At 37.2% G+C, this 20,756-nt stretch overlaps 1 protein-coding gene and 1 long non-coding RNA gene across 2 annotated transcripts in view; one reads left to right on the top strand and one right to left on the bottom strand.

The window, feature by feature from the left end:
* Positions 1 to 14,957, bottom strand: part of LOC122797174 — a 154,669-nt gene extending 139,712 nt beyond the window's left edge. Inside the window, exon 1 of the long non-coding RNA XR_006364035.1 lies at positions 14,894 to 14,957. This is a non-coding gene — a long non-coding RNA (uncharacterized LOC122797174). The remainder of the gene's footprint in view (positions 1 to 14,893) is intronic.
* A 51-nt stretch (positions 14,958 to 15,008) lies between these two features.
* WWP1 (WW domain containing E3 ubiquitin protein ligase 1) overlaps positions 15,009 to 20,756 on the top strand; it is a 2,386,594-nt gene continuing 2,380,846 nt past the window's right edge. The window contains exon 1 of the mRNA XM_044065992.1: positions 15,009 to 15,159. The gene's annotated coding sequence lies outside the window, so the exon portion shown is untranslated. The remainder of the gene's footprint in view (positions 15,160 to 20,756) is intronic.

Genomic DNA, 20,756 nt, shown 5'->3' on the forward strand with positions numbered 1-20,756 from the left:
GTGTGAATGAGAGGGAGGATAGAGGAATGGTGAGGATGCAGGGAGTAGAGGTGGCGAAGGTGGATGAGTTTAAATACTTGGGATCAATAGTTCAGAGTAATGGTGAGTGTGGAAGAGAGGTGAAGAAGAGAGTACAGGCAGGATGGAGTGGGTGGAGAAGAGTTTCACGAGTGATTTGTGACAGACGAGTACCAGTAAGAGTGAAAGGAAAGGTCTACAAGAGGGTAGTGAGACCAGCTATGTTATATGGGTTGGAGACAGTGGCATTAACAAAAAGGCAGGAGTCAGAGCTTGATGTGGCAGAGTTGAAGGTGTTAAGATTTGCACAGGGTGTGACGAGGATGGACAGGATTAGGAATAAGTATATTAGAGGGTCAGCCCAGGTTGGAAGGTTTGGAGACAAAGCCAGAGAGGCAAGATTACGTTGGTTTGGACATGTGCTGAGGAGGGATGCAGAGTATATTGGGAAAAAGATGCTAAGGATGAAGCTGCCAGGTAACAGTAAAAAAGGAAGGCCTAAGAGAAGGTTTATGGATGTAGTGAGAGAGGACATGCAGGTGGTTGGTGTGACAGAGCAAGATGCAGAGGACAAGAAGACATGGAAACAGTTGATCTGCTGTGGCGACCCCTGACGGGAGCAGCCGAAAGAAGAAGACGATGACTCTGGGTGCAAGTTTCTTTTGGAATTTGGATATTAAAGATGGAGGTGAAACAAATTTCATGAACTTTAACTTTGTCTTGACTTTGGTATAGGGAGTCATTCCTGTCACAGCACTTAAAAAGCCTAAACACTTGGAGAAGTTAAAAAAAGTAGCTTCTCATTGCACTCAGCACTACAGTTATTAGCTACAATTACTAAGTGTGGCTATTTCATTAATGACTAAGGCTATTTCCTTCTTTCACGTATACAATCATTTTTCTTGCTCAAGTGTTGGTACCGGATGCTCCCATGTAATTATAACTTCTTCATTTTCACTATTTCATTGAGGCTTGTGTATCCAGTGCTTCTTACTTAGCAGTATATAGTAATATTTGCTCAGTTTCTAATGCAATAACCTTGCCATATTACTGTGCCCTTCAGTATACAGACCCTAAGCCATAAGCAAATCAATTAATAACAAGATCTACAGCTGTTTCTAGTTCTTGTGATCTAGCATTTACACTGTCTAATATTTAGACGTGCCATTATTAGCCATTCAAACTGATTAACAAGTAGCATTTCCAAGGACTTCCAAGATGGCTGCACACTGAGCAGCAGGTTGATTAGAGCTCTCCCAGTGTGAGAGCAGATAAACAGCTTAAAATAAGAAATGAAATGTCAGTCAGTCAGTCAATGGCTGGTAACTACACTGCCTGGATATCAGTAAAAAAGTAATTTGGGGAAAGTACGAGAAAATTAACCAGAAAAGAGAAAAAGAGCTCTGACCCCAACAACCTTGAAGGTAATCAGCAAACATCAGTTCAAGTTTCAGCTTTAGTAGAAGAGATGGCTTCCAGTAATTTATTGACAAAAATAAATAAATAAATTGTACTCAGATGTATTTAAAGTAAGTGAGACACGACAGGAATAAAGTCTAAATGGCAAAAAGCTGGAAAAATCCTAAGAAGCTTTAAATAGCTATATGGGTGAGTTTGTAAAAGTGCAAGGATCAGAGTGTGCAAAATGAAGGAAAAAACTGGATGAACACAAGGCCTCTCAAGAACTGTTTCAAAAACATATATAGTACAGTTAGAAAACAAAATGTACTGAGAACACCTGAGATTTTTCTGCTATACCAGAGAAAATGAAGAAATAGATGCATGATTTTTATGATGTACGAACAAGCAAATGGACTGGTGCTCCACAGTACGACTTGTTAATTAATCATGTGCACGTCCCAAATCTGGGTATGAGAAACAAGCCAAACCTATATTAGTAAATATGCAATCATACTAGCAGAAAAAAATCTGCTCCTGACAAAACTGTACAAGAAGGCACATGTACTGAAAATTGGGAACATCAGAGTGTTTGTGGAAAATAATTATTCACTACACATCAAGCAGAAGAGCATTTATCCCAGTATCAAACAATGTCAAGAAGCAGCTGTGAGATTCTGATCACTACATACAGCTCCCTTTGGAATAAAATGTAGACTTTTATTTAACTCAAACAGCTTTCAGACAGAATAAAAATCCTTCTTCAGGTATCCACTCATATTTTGTCCAAAAGCAAATGCTTGTGGTTTGAGTTAAAATAAAAAATTAAGTTTTATAAGGTCTGCAGTTTATTAAATGTTCCTGCAGTTTTGTTCCACTGTACAGTTAATTGCTACTTTTAATTTTTTCATTCTGTGTGTGTCTTTGCCTTACACGTGGTTGTTTATTTGGTGTCTTCAGAATATACTTCCTAGGAATCAATTTTGGATGGAGAAAAGGCTAACAAAAAATGTTTACTCAAAGAATGTAACTGCAAGCTGAAGCGGAATCTGATTCCTATTCTTCTGATAACAGCAAAGCTAACATAGCCTTTGTCAATGAAACCTTTTCCATCATTCCAAAGGAAGATGCTTGAATGACATACAACAATGTAAAATTAGTGAATAAATGGGAGACGTTGTTGTGTCTTTCGGCTTTTCCCAGTTAGGGGTTGCCACAGTGGAACTCCGGTCCGCTAATGATTGGCAGTAGATTTTTATGTGCCGAGTTGCCGGCCCTGACGCACAACCTTCAACGAAGGTACGCCCATTCACGCATGTCTCCACACAGAAGACGCTCTAACTGAGAATCAAACAGGACAACGTCTTACTGTGAGGCGACAATGCTACCGCAGCACCACCACCGCATTGTTATAAATGGGAGAAGTACAAAGCACTATTCTTATTAGATGTGGTTTAACCATATGAAAAGTGGTTTTGCAAGAACTGGTTGAAAATGACTAAGTTTACTTACTGTGTTAAACAGGTAGGAGGATTCTACAGCATAAATCTTAGTTAATGTCACTAATATTTTGAAAGACACTGAAGGAACTGAAGAAATAAATGTAAGTAAAATGATTTTGTTCTCATTAACATTTGCATATTAAATGCAATTGTGCAAATTGCCCTTTACTCTTCAATATCTTCATAAATTACTTCCATCTTTGCATCCCAAATGCTAAACTCATCCAATGCGCTGACGACTCTACTACTATCATTTGCTCTTCCAAATCTCTACCCACACTCTTACAAGAAACTCAAGCTGTCTTTAACAGCACCGAGGATTGGATGCTAAATAATCACCTAGCTCTCAATGCATTCAAAACCAAAATCATGCTATTCACCCCAACTAAAAACACCAAATAGACAAAAAATCCTCCTCAATAATAAGCCTTAATAAGACTTAAGACAGAAAACAGTCCCCTGCACCAAGCTTCTAGGAGTCCTTATTGACAAACAACTAAAGTTTGGCATTCACCTTCCGACTAACATTAAGAAAACTCATTAGAAACTCTGCATGCTCTACCAACATAATCGCTATCTAACTTCCTCTACAAAACTTACCCTCTCTACTACTTACCTCCTTCCCTCACTATTGTATGGTGCTCCTATCATCACCAATCTACAAGCCACTCTCAAATCTAAACTGTCATCCTGCTACAATAAAATCTCAGACTTTGCTACAAGTGCCAAATCTTCCTCTCACCACTGTTACTCCTTACAATCCCTAAACTGGCTAGAGCTTCCCAACTTCCTCTCTTGCACTCAACTCTCCACTATCCATAAACTCAACTTCAAACCTTCTCAATGCCCATCTCTCTCTCTTCTACCCTTACCATGCACCTTCCTGACCGATCCCTCAGATCTAACATCAGAACCTACTTGAAGTGTACAAGCCATTGTGCACTCCAGGCCAATCTCTCCTATCTTTTTCCCTTGTACGGAAATGGGACTCTCTTCCTCCTCATATTTGAACTGCTCAGAACCTCTCAACTTTTAAGACCTTACTCCACTCTTCTCTCTCTTCTAAATAGGAGCACTCCTGCTCCCACCTCTCCTAACTCTTATACCATACTTGCATTGCCATAGTAACATGCCAACAGCGCTCCTGCTCCCACCTCTCCTAACTCTTATACCATACTTGCATTGCCATAGTAACATGCCAACACTATAGGCTATCTCCCACACAGTAAACCAATAAACCTACAAACTTGAGATGCCACACAGTCCTGTTAGGACATGCCACAAAGTCCTGTTATTTTCTAATTGTCTGCGATAACATCTGCTGATTCCTATCTTCACATTTATCCTGTATTAATATTGTTCTGATCTATGGTGCGATTATATATGTAGGTCTGCAATTAACTCCTACAGATCTATGATGCTATTACTTCTGTATGTTTTTAATGGCTTCTACTGACTGTTATTTTCATAATGACCCTGTAGTAACCCTAACATGACACATACTATTTGTTGATGTGATTTATGCTGATAGAAATTTCTGTTTCCAATAACTTCTGCTGATTTGTTATTTTCATAATTACCCTGTATTAACCTTATGTGATTTATGCTGCTATCATTTTTGTATACACGTTTCTTGGAGCTTGATGTAATCTATGCTGCTATTAGCTGATGTGATTTATTCTGCTATCTTTTCTGTATATATGTACTTGGAGCTTTTTTCCCCAGGCCTCCAGTGAAAAAGGGCTCATTCTGGCACAATGGAGTTTCCCGGTCAACAAACTGCAAATAAAAATTAAAAAATTACCTATTACAACGTAAAGCAGTTCTCTATAGCATGCAATAATATGTATTTTAAATGTGATGTAGGTAGAGTTTTATCAGTTACTGGAAAGAATTAGGTTAAAATTTATATGATGTGATCTTGGGCTGCTGGGAGAATATAATAGTGTAATGGTTATATTACAGTGGATATAAAAAGTTTACACATCCCTATTAAAATGCCAGGTTTTTGTGATATAAGAAAATGAGACCACAATAAATCATTTCAAAACTTTTCCCACCTTTAATGTGACCTATAACTTGTACAATTCAACTGGAAAACAAACAAATCTGTTAGGGGGAAAAAATATAAAAAAAATGTACAATATGCTGGTTGCATAAGTGTGGACACCATTAAAGTGATACTTTGTTGTGTGCACACCCTTAAACTAATACTTTGTTGAAGCTCCTTTTGATTTAATTACAGCATTCAGTCTTCTTGGGTACACCTCTACCATCAACTAAAGAGATTCTGATTAACCCCAAGTAAAGTTCAGCTGTCCTAGTAGGAATTTCCTGACATTTATTCAGTTGCCTGCTACAGCAAAAGCCACGGTTCACACACAGCTTACAAAATATCAAAGGGATCTTATTGTTAAGGGTATCAGTCAGGAGAAGGGTACAAAAAAAATCCACAGCACTGGATATACCATGGAACACAGTGAAGACAGTCATCAAAAAGTGGAGAAAATATGGGACAACAATGACGTTACAAAGAACTGGACGTCCCCCCAAAATTGATGTAAAGACAAGATGAAAACTTGTCAGGGAGGCTGCCAAGAGACCTACAGCAACACTGAAGGAGCTGCAGGAATTTCTGGCAAGTATTGGTTGTGTACTACATGCAACAACAATCTCCCATATTCTCCATATGTCTGGACTATTGGGTAGGGTTGCAAGACAGAAGCCTTTTCTTACACAGAAAAACATCCAGGCCTGGGTAAAATTTGCAAAACAATACATCAAGTCTCCCAAAAGCATGTGGGAAAATGTGTTATGGTCTGATGTTGTTTTTGTGCCAAACGTACCTTTTGGAATTGTGGCTAAAAAGTTCAACCTTGGTCTGATCATCAGACCAAGGTTGAACTTTTTAGCCACAATTCCAAAAGGTACGTTTGGCACAAAAACAACATTTGGTATCACCAAAACACCACCATTCCCACAGTGAAGCATGGTGGTGGCAGTATCATGCTTTGGGGTTGCTTTTCTTCAGCTGGAACTGGAGCTTTAGTCAAGGTGGAGGGAATTAAGAACTGTTCCAAGTACCAGTACCTTTCAACATGACAATGACCCCAAGCATACATCCAAATCAACAAAAGAATGGCTTCACCAGAAGAAAATTAAAGTTTTGGAATGGCCCAGCCAGAGCCCAGACCTAAATCCAAGAGAAAATCTTTGGGGTGACTTGAAGAGGGTCGTGACAAGAGATGCCCTCACAATATGACAAAGTTTTGAAATTATTTATTGTGATCTCATTTTTTTATATCACAAAAACCTGGCATTTTAACAGGGGTGTGTAAAACTTTTATATCCACTGTACATGTAGAACTGAAAGATAATTTCCACTGAGAGTATGTCTAGACTAATTAGTTTAAGCAACATACAAGGGATTTTTAAGCAAAAAGATTTGAATAACAACAGAAAATTATGAAAAGCTTTAAAAACGTAATGATTTCTTGTGTTTGGAAAGTTAGTAAGTGTTTATGTTTCCACTAGCTCCTACCTTTAGCTGAAGAAAGGAGCAAACTGGTGCAAACATTTAATTATGAGAGGTCTGACCCACAGCGTTCTGAGTAAATCTACAAGGATTCTTTATTGCATTTGAAATTTTACTAGCTTTTTAATAGAAAATATTTTTAGTTGCAGCCAATGTGTCTGCAGGTGCAAGGAATTAACTAGAAAAGGTCTAACTAGTGTGTTCTGAGTGAAACATGCAGGCTAAAACTTAATTAACTTTCAAAGGGGAACTAGGTCAGTGAAAATAAATGAAATCTGAAACCATAAGAAAGAAGACACTAACAGTTACCTCCACAGCAGCCTCTGCACTTTAATACATTAAATATAACAGTACACAATTTAGTTTATTTACTTAAGGGTAGCCAATGTACTTTTTCCTTAAGGTCAAAAGTTAAAGTTTACTGAAAGCATGCAGGTTATTTTCACATCTGAGAGGGGAGTAGAAATAAGAATGAAAAGCAATTTATGTAAGTGGGAAAACAGACTCTAACAAGTACTTAATTAGGGTTGACCCAAACTTTAGAATAGGTAATGCATAAAGGTACAGCCATCAATATGGGGAGACTGCTCCTATATGAAGGGATAAATTTCCTTTCTGGAAAGTATATATGGTTTTGTGCATTTGCTGTGAGTTACAAGGGATGGGAGTTTTAAAAATGTTTTTTTTTTTTGTTACTGAAGTGAAATATCTGAAAAAGTGCGACAGATTCAAATGGAAATGAGAAGAAGCAATTACATACAAGATCAGCATGCCAACTGCAAGCTGAAAACATATGCTCAAAAGAACTGACATGCATAATATTTTGAAGTAATATTTTTACGAGGTCTACTTGTTAGTATTAATGTGAAAAGTAAATAGCTTTAAGTATAGACAACAAAGTACTATGCCCTGGATCATATTAAGAGGTGTAGGTGCAAATAATATTACAGGAGACACATTTTGAAAGACACGAGCATTATGAATTTGACAAAGAAAGGATTTCAGTGTAGGTATTCAGCAGAGTATCAGGAACAAATGATAGGGAGAGCAATAATAATGATTATGAGAAGTGCTCCAGTAGTTATACAACAGGAAAAAAGGCAATAACTGTAGATTTGTGGCGCTACTAGGATTACATTGGCATGTACTTAAAATTTCACCTAAATCTGCTTAAGAGAATTTTGGAAGAAACAATCAGCTTTCCGAAGGGAATATTTAAGGGTGGGGACTGGAACCTGACTTGCAATTGAGAAGATGTATAGAATAATATTTCGTATGAATTCAGTAGCAAGAACTCACTTTATATATTTCACTAGATGTAATAACTGGTCAAGAATGGATAGAAATTATATTTCAGAGGGGCATGTGTATTTAACTGAAAACTGAGGCCAACCGATAATTGTATTGGATCATACACCAAAAAATTAAACTAAGATAAAGATGCAGGATAATGATGTAAAAATTAGACACTGACACTTTCCAACTTATCTTTTAGAAAGAGAAACTTAAAGAATGAGTAGTGGATTTGATTTCATAATTATTAGGGAAGGCAGAAATTATTGTCAGAAGGGACTGCAGTGAGTGGGATAAAACATAAATGGCATCTAAAAGCAAAAGTTGAAGTAAGGTGCGTACAATTTTATGGGAAAGAAGTACCAGGAATTTTCTGGTAAGATTCACAAAGCTGAAGTATTACAGATAAAGGGGAATATGACAGAACAAGAAAAGGAGCAACTGTAGAGTAATACAGGAAAAATAAGGGAGTATTTTGTTACTATGCATGATTTTAGGATTGCTGTCAAGCAACTATTTTTTGACAACTCCAGAGTGCAAAATACTTTTAGCACAACTTAGGAAACAGAAAGTAGAGTTGTTGCTAGACTTGAGGAGCCTGTGACAAAAATAAATAATTAAATCACCAGAAATTGTATAAAGCTATTACAGGTATTTCAGAAATTTTATGAAAATGCATATAAAGTAGAGAAAGGGAGAAACCAAGAAAAGGCACAAATGGAAATACTGATGGAAGACTTGATTATGCCAACGTAGAAGAAGGTAAAGTTCAAAATGTAATAGCTAAGGCAAGAAGAGATTACATAAAATGGTGATTATAATAAACAAACAGGGAAGTCTCCAGGAAGGGACGGTATTTGTGTAGACATTTGGAAGTAAAAGGTGATAAAAATCTGGAAGGCTTTGTTTAACAGCATTTTTAAGGAGGAGACGGGCATCTTGGAAGAAAGCTGTGGTGGCTGTATGATGCCGACCCATTTCAAATTTAAATCTTGATTATAAACTATACGTCTAAACTAGTTAAGACAATGGCAAAGGTGTTACCAAAACTGCAAGACACACATTTATAAGGTTTTGTGGAGGGGGGTAAACATTTGACAACATTAATAGAATGACAGGCCAGTGGGAAGCAGGGTGTAAGAAAATGCCACTATTGTTGGTGGATCTTGCTGCACAGAAAGCATTTGAAAAAGGAAGCTGTTACTGGAATAGGGTAATGGTAGCATTTGCTCTCCCTACAGAATAGGGTTAATAAGGACGATAGATGGAAAGGTTGGAGGCAAGAATTAAGGTGGTATGGGTCCTCTCCAAAATGCTATATATCAACAGAGGAACCAAGAAGGGGTGTTCTCTTTCTCCACTGTTATTTATTTTATGTTTAAAGTCACTGGCAAAGAAAATAAGGGATTCACAAACACAGTGATATATAACTGGCATGGTACTCAGAAAAAAATTAGCTTTATTTGCAGATTATTTAATTTTGTACTTGACCAACCCAAAAAGGGATATTTTGGTGTTGTGTTGTGGAATCTTTTGAGACAATTTCAAGTCTTTTGATGACTGAAAAATAAGATAAAATAAATGCTACTGTGATCAAACATGTACTCATGTATGAAATGGTTTATTACTACCCACATATATGGAGACATAAGATGAAATATTCAGGCATATGGATTTAAAAGGACTCTATTACAACAGCTAAGGACATCAAGCTTACTGTTGTGGACACAAGAGAGTAAGATACAAGTAGAGAGCAAGTTTTAATCCCCTTAGTCTTATGCATAGGTCAATCATTTTTATCAACCATGGGTAGAAGCTGTGGATGATAACTGGTAGAGAGCCGAATTAATTTATTTGGGAGGGGAAATGTGCAAGACTTAAGTGGGATAAGATGTTTCTCCTCCTAGAATAAGATGGTTTAGGGTTACCTGATTTGACAGGTTACTTTAGAGCTATGCAGTTAAGGTTTATAGACCTTAGGTAAGATGTTATAAATCAAAGTGGAAAAGGATGATGATGTTAAGGGGGGAGGTCGAGAGAGTGATACTAGGATTTTGGATGCAAGTCCATAAGAAAAACAACCACCATACAAAATATTATATCTACAAAGTAGCAGAAAGCATTCTAAGAATTAAGCCAGTGCAGGACTGGAGAAATAAGATTTTACCAACAGAGATGTCTGGAAGTAACGAGGTACAAAAAACAAGCAAGATGCGGCTGGAATTTTTGAAGAAAATTAGCAAAGGAACCTAGGCACTGAGATTACATAACTTGTGAGAGAAAAGTAACAGAATGGGATGAAGCAAACCAGAAAAGGTAAGAGAATGGGATGAGCCAAAGCAAAAGTTTTGATTGTAGTTTATAGACTCACTCCCTATCAAGGATAGACAGCACAGTACATGCAAAGAAAATGGGACTGGGGAGTGCTAAGAGAAAGATCAGCTCTAGTAGAGTTTTTAGTTGAGACTAGAAGGGAAGTTACTATTAAAAAGGATAATTAACAGAGTGCTTACAACATTGCATGATAATTATATGAATCAATCAATCAGAGGAAGTCAGAAAAAAATGGGAAAAGAAAATACAGAGGCAATTTACAGCAGATGAATGTTAAGAAATGTGCAAGGCTCCCAAATATGCAACAAAGTCTAGAAGGTTTAGAATTTTTATATAAAAGTGTTTAGATACATTTTTACACCCAAAAAGTAGACTGCTGAGGATTTTTTTTTTTGTCAGGCCGATATCAAATCCTGGAAAAGTAATATGGAAGAAAGAGGTAATTAGGATCATACTTTTGTGATTATAACCAGCTGAAAGATTTAAAAAATCCCTTATAGACTTTGACAGAACTATTGGGGGAAATGGTTGTAACTAAAAAAATGATTCTTTAAAACTTGTGTAAAGGATCTGAACTGCTTTCAGACAGTAAGGTCCTACTAGGGTTAATGCAGTTCGCTACCAAAAAGCAATTATTAGAAAATGGAAAACAAAAGCTATACCATCCGTAGTTGAAGTACTGAATGTTGTAAAGGGGATTGTTAGAGAAGACAATGAGCAAACTTTACAGAAATAAATGGAATTTGTGTGAACAAAATATGCTGAACAATTTTCAGGAGAAGGAGTGAGGTTTAAGGGAAGAAAGTAATTGAACAACTTATGTAACTATGTGGTGAATAAACATTCTTAAAAAGAAAACATACAAGCAACAATGGAAACTGCTGCTGTGGTTTGTTTTGATTTCTATTAATATACATACCATATCTTCCCAAGCAGACACTGGATTCCCCTTAAATGACACCAGAAGCTAAGCCAATTATAGAAATCAATCATTTTTTGACTGCACTGTGGCATCACCCTAGGTGAAGGTAGAATGCTGGGTACTTTTCCGTTATCGGGGTAACAGTTTGCATGACCGCTATATAACCTGTAGGAAGTTAATATTTTTGCCCTTCTGTGTTCCGAGCAGTATTTCCCATCTTTTCATCTGTCTTGGGGTTTTGCAGTTCAACGTTTCATAACAAGAGGCATGCAAGCACCTTTTTGTAGCTTTGCTTATTATTGTTTGGGAATGTCAAGAAAATGCTTGCATACCTCTTAACTCCACGTTCTGGTTTTGCAGTCATACAAAGTCATTTACAGGCTGTTTTACTTTGAAAGACTGTGTCACGCATTTCTGAATTCTTTTTTCCCCTTAATCTTGTAAAGTAGTACTGAATCATATTACCGCATCCAACTAACTGTACTTTTTTAAATTGTGACGAAAGAGTTGCTAACTGTGAGTTGGGCTTCCTACTTGGCATTGTTTCTTACTGTTGCTCATATTCCTATTTGTTCCATATTTTGGAGGTGGAAAGCTAAGCGGTATGGATGTGCATTGTCAGTGAACGTTAAGAAAAAGAAAAAAAAAAAAACTCTTACATGCCTTAAAGAAGAGCAACATATTGACATCTGTACTTCAGGTGTGTACCACCGTTCTACGAAGGAGAGAGGTAACTGTTACAAAAGGCAAATTAAAGGGCATCCGATTATGTTGCAGAGGTAATAGGGGTGAAGAAATTACACCAGCACACGAAAAAATACCAGCAACAAGAAACGTGTATGTTTGTACAATACATTTCTGCATCAGAAGTGTAACAAAACTTAACTTACTGCATGCACATAGTGTCAGCAATGAAAAATAAAGGTTCATTGACGTCATTTCCCTGCTTATCTTAATACAGTGAAACAAAACGTTTATGAAAATTAAATAAATGGATTTCTATTTAAAAAGAACAACAGAGCTGCAAATACAGCAGTCCAAGCACTCATTTGAAGTGTGCCCCGATAACGGAAATGTACCGAATGCTGCTTAGGGCTTGGGACATTCCTGCCTGGGACACGTAATCTGAGAGTTCGGTTATATTTCTCTTCATACAGACTAGAAAGGTACATCTCAAGTCATTCACACTAACATGTACTATGACAGTATCATAACAGTAATTGTTGCCGAGTGACTTGAGTGCATGCGTGATATGATGGATCCTGGTACCTGACAGACAGATGACCATGACCTTCTCTTTGTTCAACCTGGTGAAGAACCATCTGTGTGTCTCACTACTGAGTCACCTATGACCAGAACATTTGGTTTTGAGGTATTTTGCCTTAGGGGCTTAATTGTTGAGACAGAAATGTGTGTTATATGTAATGGTGGAGTCTGTTCGTGTACCAGTATGTGTATGTTTGCGCTTGGGAGGTCTCTGGTCTTTTGGTAGGCTCTTAGTGAGTACCTCTGCATTTGCGGATTTGTGTTTTTACCTTATCTTGTGTGACAGAGGAGTTGTTTGTGCTGACAACCTGTTGTATATCTTGTTTATTATTATGTGAGAAGACCGATTCTAATTTCATGGTATAGTTACATCATTCACATACTGTATTTGTCTGCTTCAGGAGCAAGTGGTTGTCAGTATACATGAGGCATTTGCTCCATTGCTTCAGGATGCCCACGTCAATCAGGTTAGCTGGAGAAATAGTGGGAAACTGTCCATCCATTATGGCAGGTATATAGTGTAGTAACTAGGGGGGATAGGATGGACTAGGGTTTGTTCGTGAGACTAAACGGTGGCTATTCTGTAGAGGACGAAAGGTGGAAGACTGTGTCAACACTTTAGAATACACAGCTGAGTTGCTCACTGAACAGCAATGTGCAACTGCATTGTGCACAGATAGGCAGTGAGGCCAAGAAGGGTTCTCTAGTTGACATAATGGGAAACATTATGTTTCTAAGCATTTGTGTCTGTACGTGGAGCACTAAACCCTGTTGTGCGGTGCTTAAATACAAGCACAGATAAAAAGTTTTAACACAAACTAACCAATGGGAAAGCCCAAAACTGAGACTTATTCCAAAGATCCTCAACACTGATGGGTCCTGGGCTACACACTTCTGCCACAAAGATGCGGGGGGGGCCTTCTTAATGCAGGATGTCTGGTTTTAGTGCTCAAACAGCCTAGAATCCGCAAGTCTGAATCTAGCCTATGCTATAAAATACAGAAGTACTAGAAATTCAAAGTGCAGAAAAAATGTTCACAGCAGAAGAAACAGCAAAAAAAAAAATGAAGCAGCAACTGGTCAAAATTCAGTTAAAAAAAGTGCAATGAAAGCTTAGAATATACTTATTTTTTGTTGAATACAGTGGATGCCTTGGATTCAGCAAGTCACTTTACCAGACATTGCTCCTGGGTCATCCTTCAAAAAGGACAATTTGTTCAGTGTGCTTACCTGCTCAACACATAAATAAGAAAATACATATTTGTTTTATAATATACACACACACACACTTAATAACCTGGGTAGGACACCAGCCCATGTGTACCTATTTTATGTTCTTCTGGGAAGAAATAATGCCCATCACAAAACACAAATCTTGCATACGGGATGGAAAAGATAACTGTAATTAGCATAGAACTGAAAACAAACAAAACTCATACCTCTCAACTGTCCCTGATTTTGACTCAAATTTTAACTCTGTCCCTCTTAATCCCTCCTAAAACGAGTGACTTTTGGAGGAGAGGTGGTGAATTACACTTAATGAACAATGACAATAATTAAGAGTTATAAACTACTTTTACTTCAGAAAAATGTGTATTAATTCATATGCTCTGGTTCTGTCAATGTTTCAAGTTACTAGCACTAATATTTTAAAAGTGTCCCTGCTTTTTCCTCGACTTGTCCCTAATTATGTTGCAATTTGTCCCCAACTGGTTGAGAGGTCTGAGATATATTTATACAACAGTAAGGCAAATCAAAAAACGACCCATGTGGGGAACAAGGATACTCAGATTGCACCTGCAGTAGCAGGAACAAACTAGTTATAACTTACCAAATATTTTGTGTTTTGAAGAAAATTTTTTATCTGTATAATTGAATGGCAACTTGGTATGCAGACGACGAAGTAAAAAAGACTGGGACGGTCATCGAAGCAGTCAAGTAAAAAATGTATCAGCATATTCAGCTAATCTCACAGGAAGTACTTAATGGGGCAACGTTTAGGTTGCAGGTGCTGAGAAAAGGCACTCTTGGCAATATATATATTTTATAATATATAAAAGAGAAAAACGACATTATACTACATACAAAATAGTATGTAACAACTGTACGTCATCGTCACACGGTGGTGGGGGCGAATAAACTAGATCAGATAAATACTGCCGTTTACTATACCAAACGCTTTCAAAATAACCATTCGCAGCTTCCCCCTGTATTTTCCAACTACCACGCAACTATGGTGCGCGGGGGGGCGCTACCCAAATGCCACCCTGCTGCCAACACGCAACACCTGTCATTTTCTGTTACCCAAACAACTAAATCCTAATAAGGACAGACACGATTCATGCCTTTTTACTACCATAAACAGGCTATTCACCGCACCAAACAAAAAAATCAAACACGTTATTGTCAACGGGGACTAGTGCACTAACTGTTCAAAACGGCGAAAACACCCAAACTGTTAATGTCAAGAGACTAATATAAAAACTACACTATCAAAAAAGGGCTAGGATTTTCCAGTTTCTCATAATTACACTACTACTTATTACTACCAAGAAACACCATACATCCCTATATCAGAACACCCAACTATAACATAATCTAAAGTCAACCATTCTTATGATTTACCTTTCACTAAAGTGTAAGTAAGCATTCTATGCGCATGCTCGAGATTTTGATGCCAACACTGCCGTGATTTGCGATTTTACGACCGAGGGAAAGTAGTTGCCTAAGCTATCAGCTGTTTATGAGAACGCCAAGTCGTTGAATGGTGGGGCTGCTTCTGGAATGAAGGATTATGTATGTTTTTTTTTTTAATATAGAGGAGTGGATTAATTGAAGAGGGATCGAAAGTCTAACTTTCTTGTTGTGAAGAAAAACGATCTTGACTGAAAGTGAGTGGACCTTCAGATGGGGGTGATTACTGAGTAATAACTTGAAGAGTTGTTGTTGATACTGTGCTAGGGTTGCCACCTTTTCAAATGCCCAAAGTGTGACAGTTGTGGTACAAACATCAGATTTTGCAGGCCAAAACATACCCACGGCCAGTACAAAGGACAGAGCTTCACTTTTTTGCCTAAATAAAAGCCTATTATTGTAGCATTTTAGTTGCTTATTCTGTTTCTGATAACATTTAGGTGTTTCAATTACAGAATAATTGTTTTATGTAACTATTACTTAAAAATTGGAAATAATTTTGCCTCAAAATCTCAGGACATTGGCCATTTTTACAATTTTTTTGCAGGACACAACTGCCCAAAGAGGGACTGTCCCTAGCAAAGTGGGACAGGTGGTAACCCTATACTGTGCAGGTTATCGTTTATCTGTGCCAAATGCAGTAGGGTATGAGAAAGACTGCAAAGAATTGAACCAAGTGAGTTGAGACATTTTTTTTTTTTTTGTAAAGGATGTAGGAAACGCGAAGTAACTGCCAGGGGTATAGCTGGAGAGAAAGAACATTCTGTAAGTGGGAGGAACACTGTGGTGTGACAAAAAAAATCCTCTTGAAACAGAGGAGTAGGATAGTAGAGCCATATATGAGTGTAATATATCGTTTTTTTTTGTTTGGAAAGTGTGAGTCGGTGAATATGATTCCGTTTCTCAGTGTTTTACTGTTTTACGTTTATGGGAAGTTGGACGGTAGATCTGACATAGTATCTTTATAAGAGGGATGTGGCTGGCATAGTATCCTTCCGGAGAGGAGCTTAACTTGTCCAGGAACTTTAGAAATAAGGATGCAATGAAGTGTAGCTATGATGTCTGGGACTCTACGCCAAGTTGTAAACCAGATTGCACAACCTTCTAGAGTGCTGTCTCCACTTAAGATTAGTGCTTGTTTTTTTGGGAACGCTTGTTTTTGGTGCTACTGATTATGTTAAGTCGTTCTACTGATTATGTTAAGTCGTTCATCCCTCAAGTAAACAAATCACAGAAATGAGACGGGATCATGACCTCCCATTCCCCAGAAAAGACACTGGTGAAATTGTATGTTATTTGTAGAACTGGGTGGTGTGGAGGGTACTGTTAAATTGTTTACACAATAATGTGAATCCATGGGCAAATGTATTAGGCATAGGAAAATAATTCACATAGTTATGAGTTTGTTTTTAATGTTGCAAATAAGTACTAGATGCAGTCAGTGAGCAACATAATTTAGTCCTGTCTTCATGTTTGTGCAATATTTAGTCCTAACATCATTTAGTCCTGTCTTCATGTTTGTGCAAGATGTAGTCCTGTCTTCATGTTTAGCTAGTGTGGTGGGTAACAGCAAATTGAGTTGTTAGAGTAATGTCTCATGAGGTGCGCTACAGTATGACCTGGAGTGGTATGATGCAGAGAATGCTTTGGTTGGAGTGTAGATGGGTTAGAACAAGAAACTTTGCAGTGTTTAGAAATGAAGAGGACATTTAAGGTCTTAAGTTTCTGAGGTTAGATGAACTTTTGTACTTTGCCTTGTAGTATGGCTGTAAAGGGTCTATGGACCAGCCATTTAACGATTAACAAATTGTGTGGTAAAGTAGCAGTTGAGTGAATATTGGCTTTCATTGTAAGCCCTCAAAGAAGTACAAACTGTGGAATGAGGTGGGGGTTGATTGCAACAATACAGCAGGGGATCCTTTTATTTGAGCATAGAATTAACTATGAGAGATGTGGTACCTTAAATTAGGTAGAACGTAGCAGTATTTCATTTATGAATAAAACTTAAAGTAATATCGGAAGATTGTCTTTTACTGTCCTTGCGTGCAGTGCACAGTGAGGTACGACAGAAGAACCTTTATAGTGGAAATAATGCGATAAGATTACAGTAGCTAATTATTTTTGGTCTAAAACAGGATGAAACACAGACGTGAACCTTTCTTTGACACAAGTTGTATTGTGGGGTGGGAGCGGAGCCTTTCAGGTAATTGTAAAGTTGGTGTGCAAGGAAGCGCTTTAAGTAAGATAGTAGGGAAATGCCTCCAATACATTATTAGGTAGGGTGGTGCAGGTAAGTGAAATTTTGGGTAGGTTGTGAAAAGGAAATGTGGGTGTTGAGGTGTGTACCTATAGTCACTCAGAACTCCTAAGACAAATCTTATAAAGTTCTGAAAAAAATAAAAAAAAGTTTGTGGCTGCATGTAAATAGAATGGCTTTAAATTTGCAATATTTTAACTCTCAGAGCTAATATTTAAATTAAGTGTAGTGGATGGACATTTTAACTTAAAAATATATGCAAGGACTTTTTTTCCTGTTAAGGAGCTGTGCTGCCTGGCAAATGCAGAACAATAAAAGACAGCTGATTATATTTCCTGTTTCAGAGTGTTGGTGGTCCTACCAAAATGATCCAAATAATGACTTTACTGTTTCTGCCTATCTGTGCTATTTTTTGTCATCCATCTTAGAGCACATATTTGGTCTAGGTGAAATGTGTTTATATTTTCCTTGGGAATTTGTCATAATGGCTTGTAACATCCTGTTGCTCATAATAATTAAGGACTTTTGCCCAGGAGAAGTCTACATAGCAAGGTTTTTGTAGCCCATTTTCCTTTTCCTCACACTGGGGCGTTGTGACTATTGAGTCTCTGGGGATGCACATTGTGTGTCATCTACAGCTGTCTTCTTTCCTTCTTAACAAGTGTCAGTCTGAATATTCAGAATTCAGTCTGAATATTCACATCTCTTTTACTTTATACTGTCAGTGCAGTTGAGGCTTAAATTCAGTTTAACTTTTGTTCATTAAGTGAATTGGTCCTTCTCCAACCCTGCTAACCAGATTCCCTCTCTTGATCTTCCTAGACTCACAAGTGATGAGAGACCTCCTTACTAAGAACTGGGAGATCATTAGCAGTAGCCATGAATTGGCCAAGGCCCTAGGATCCTCCCATTTTTGGCTGCAAGAAAACAGTCTCTGAAGTTACTGTTTGACTCTGGGTTCTCCCATAACACTAATACCTCCACTTCCACTCCAGGAATGTATTGCTGCGGCAGATGCGTATGCTGCCGATACATAGCCATAGGTACATCTTACTTTGAGATGTCCCAGGTTCAGAATTTCCTTTCAAGAAGCCTATGACTGTAACACCACCAATTTAGTTTATCTTGCTTTTTGTGTTCAGTGTGATGCATTCTACATAGGGAAAACCATCAGGAAGTTTAGCAATCGCATTAAGGAACACTGTCTGGCATTAAGAAAGGGTGACCTTAAAATGCATTAACTAGGCACAATTTGGGTAGCCCTCGGTGCAAAGAATTCAACTTTATTATATTAGAAAAAATTTATAGTTTGTGGGGAGATTGCAACCTCCAGCTCGAAGTGAAAGAATTCAGATGGCAAATTAAACTACAAGCAGACACCCCCCCCGTGGCTTAAACGGTAATTTAAATGTAAAAAGCATTCTAAAATGGAACAGGTAGGCTGGGAAAAGGAACCTTAACCGTCCAAAGGTTTATATAATTTGTAACTGTTAAATTTCTGATGAAGTTCGACTAACATGAATGAACGAAAGCACTCACATTTTTAAGCTTTGTATGTTTTTGAAAGTGATGATTAGTTTTCTACTTTAAGTTCTGGCTGTGGTTTACATTCCTCCAAGTTCGAAAAAGATGTTAATAGTTCTTTGCTTTGTAACCTTTTGACAGTTTTATCTTTGGTTTGACCTATATGTTAATGCTTACATGTTTTCATGTGCAAAAAGTAAAAACTGCAAGGAACCACCATGAAAAAATATAAAGAATTTAATAAAAAACGAGCGCTTTCACGCACACTCAGGTGCGCTTCATCAGGTTACAATTAAGCAATGAAATCCATTCTCTTATATACAAACGTAGATTTCAATTAAACAATCCAATAAAACAATTAAACAATTAGAACCACAATAGTTTCAAGATTTAAAAGGGCAAGAGCTCTTACATACTCCGGTGTCAGGACTCTAACATATATATATATGTGACAAATAATACTTCATGATTTATCACCAATAAACATATATAAAGTTGCATCATAAATTATTTATATATTTTCAATATTGAAACCTTCACTACACATTATCGACGAGCTTAGATAGCAATTTTAGTCAAGCAGTATATGTTGCAAACTGATAGGAAGATAGTATCTAAATAAAATCATTTGTCTCATACTAAAACATATTGATCAAACATCTTGATAAAGGATACTAACCATTGATGTCAAATGCTCAAGGTCAATATTTACTAACCTGGCTAAAAAATATTGTCTGTATACTAAAGACAATGTCTCATATTTAAACGGCACAATAGTAAGTCCATCGAAGGGCCAACAATGTCCCATTACTATAAAGTCATGCCCAGGGGGTTCTAATGTATAAAAGCAAAACAAAATGTTACCTAGTGCGTATTATCGATGAGTCGATCATAAGTATGATGTAATATTACAATTATCAACCAGATCGAAAATTTAAAGGAGTAGGTGATACATGAAAACTAAGAGCTTGGAACAAGCACACATTTTCAGTATGCATTCATACGTTATCTAGTTACCTATTCATAGTCAGGCGTTGAACATTGCAATTAATTAATTTCAAACTATCTAAAACAAGACATGTTAATCTCATAATTGGATAGTAAAATAAAAATGTATATAACGAAGCGTAAGCAATAACTCCTACATTCATATTCATGTCATAAATATGCCATACATAATTATATTAAAACAATCATATAAAAGATATAACAGAGCAAAACCTAAATCATATACGTAGAAACCAGGAAATAAGGCTAATGTATACTATAAGTAAAGGTTATTACAAAGTAACGGAGATTACTTGAATAAACCTTCTCCGTTAGCCTAGATGGTATAGGTAATCAATATCCAGGTTAATTAGAGGAAGGGAATACAACAAAACATTCTATAAGGACCCTAATAGAGCAGGGCGAATGCTAACCATTGAGTTAAGTCCTGGTGCAACATGTGCCTTTAGCCTTAATATCCACCTAAGTTCAAACATCTCAATGGTACCTATATGGTCCCCTTCCCTTCTATTAGGGTTCACAACTTGCAATACCAAGAAGCTAAAACTATGCTGGGGTCTATCATAACAATGCATGGCTAGGGCATTTGTAAAGTTGTTCTTCTTTATGTCGTATGTATGGTTATATATACGATCCTTAAGTCTACGTGATGTCATCCCTACATAGTATGCATCACATAGATTGCAAGTTGCCAGATAGATGACATTATGCGTGTCACATGTAGCATAGAAAGTAGGTTTAAAAACCAAGTTGATACCTGGAATGTCAAAGGTTTGGGTTTTGGCAATGTATTTGCAAGAAGAACATCTATTGCATGGATAGGTTCCTGTCTTGAAGTTTGCTCTTATATCAACAGGATGAACATCTAATTTTTCTTTACATAGTAGCCTCTTAATATTTAAGCAATTACTAAATCTAAATGTAGGTTCCTTCCCATCTAATTGTGACAGCGATGAATCCAGAAGCAATATCTTCCAGTTTCCTCTAACAATCTTAATTAAATGT

This window comes from Protopterus annectens, chromosome 3.part0 (assembly GCF_019279795.1).
Source record: "Protopterus annectens isolate FY-2018-M chromosome 3.part0, PAN1.0, whole genome shotgun sequence".
Lineage (NCBI taxonomy): Eukaryota > Metazoa > Chordata > Ceratodontiformes > Protopteridae > Protopterus > Protopterus annectens.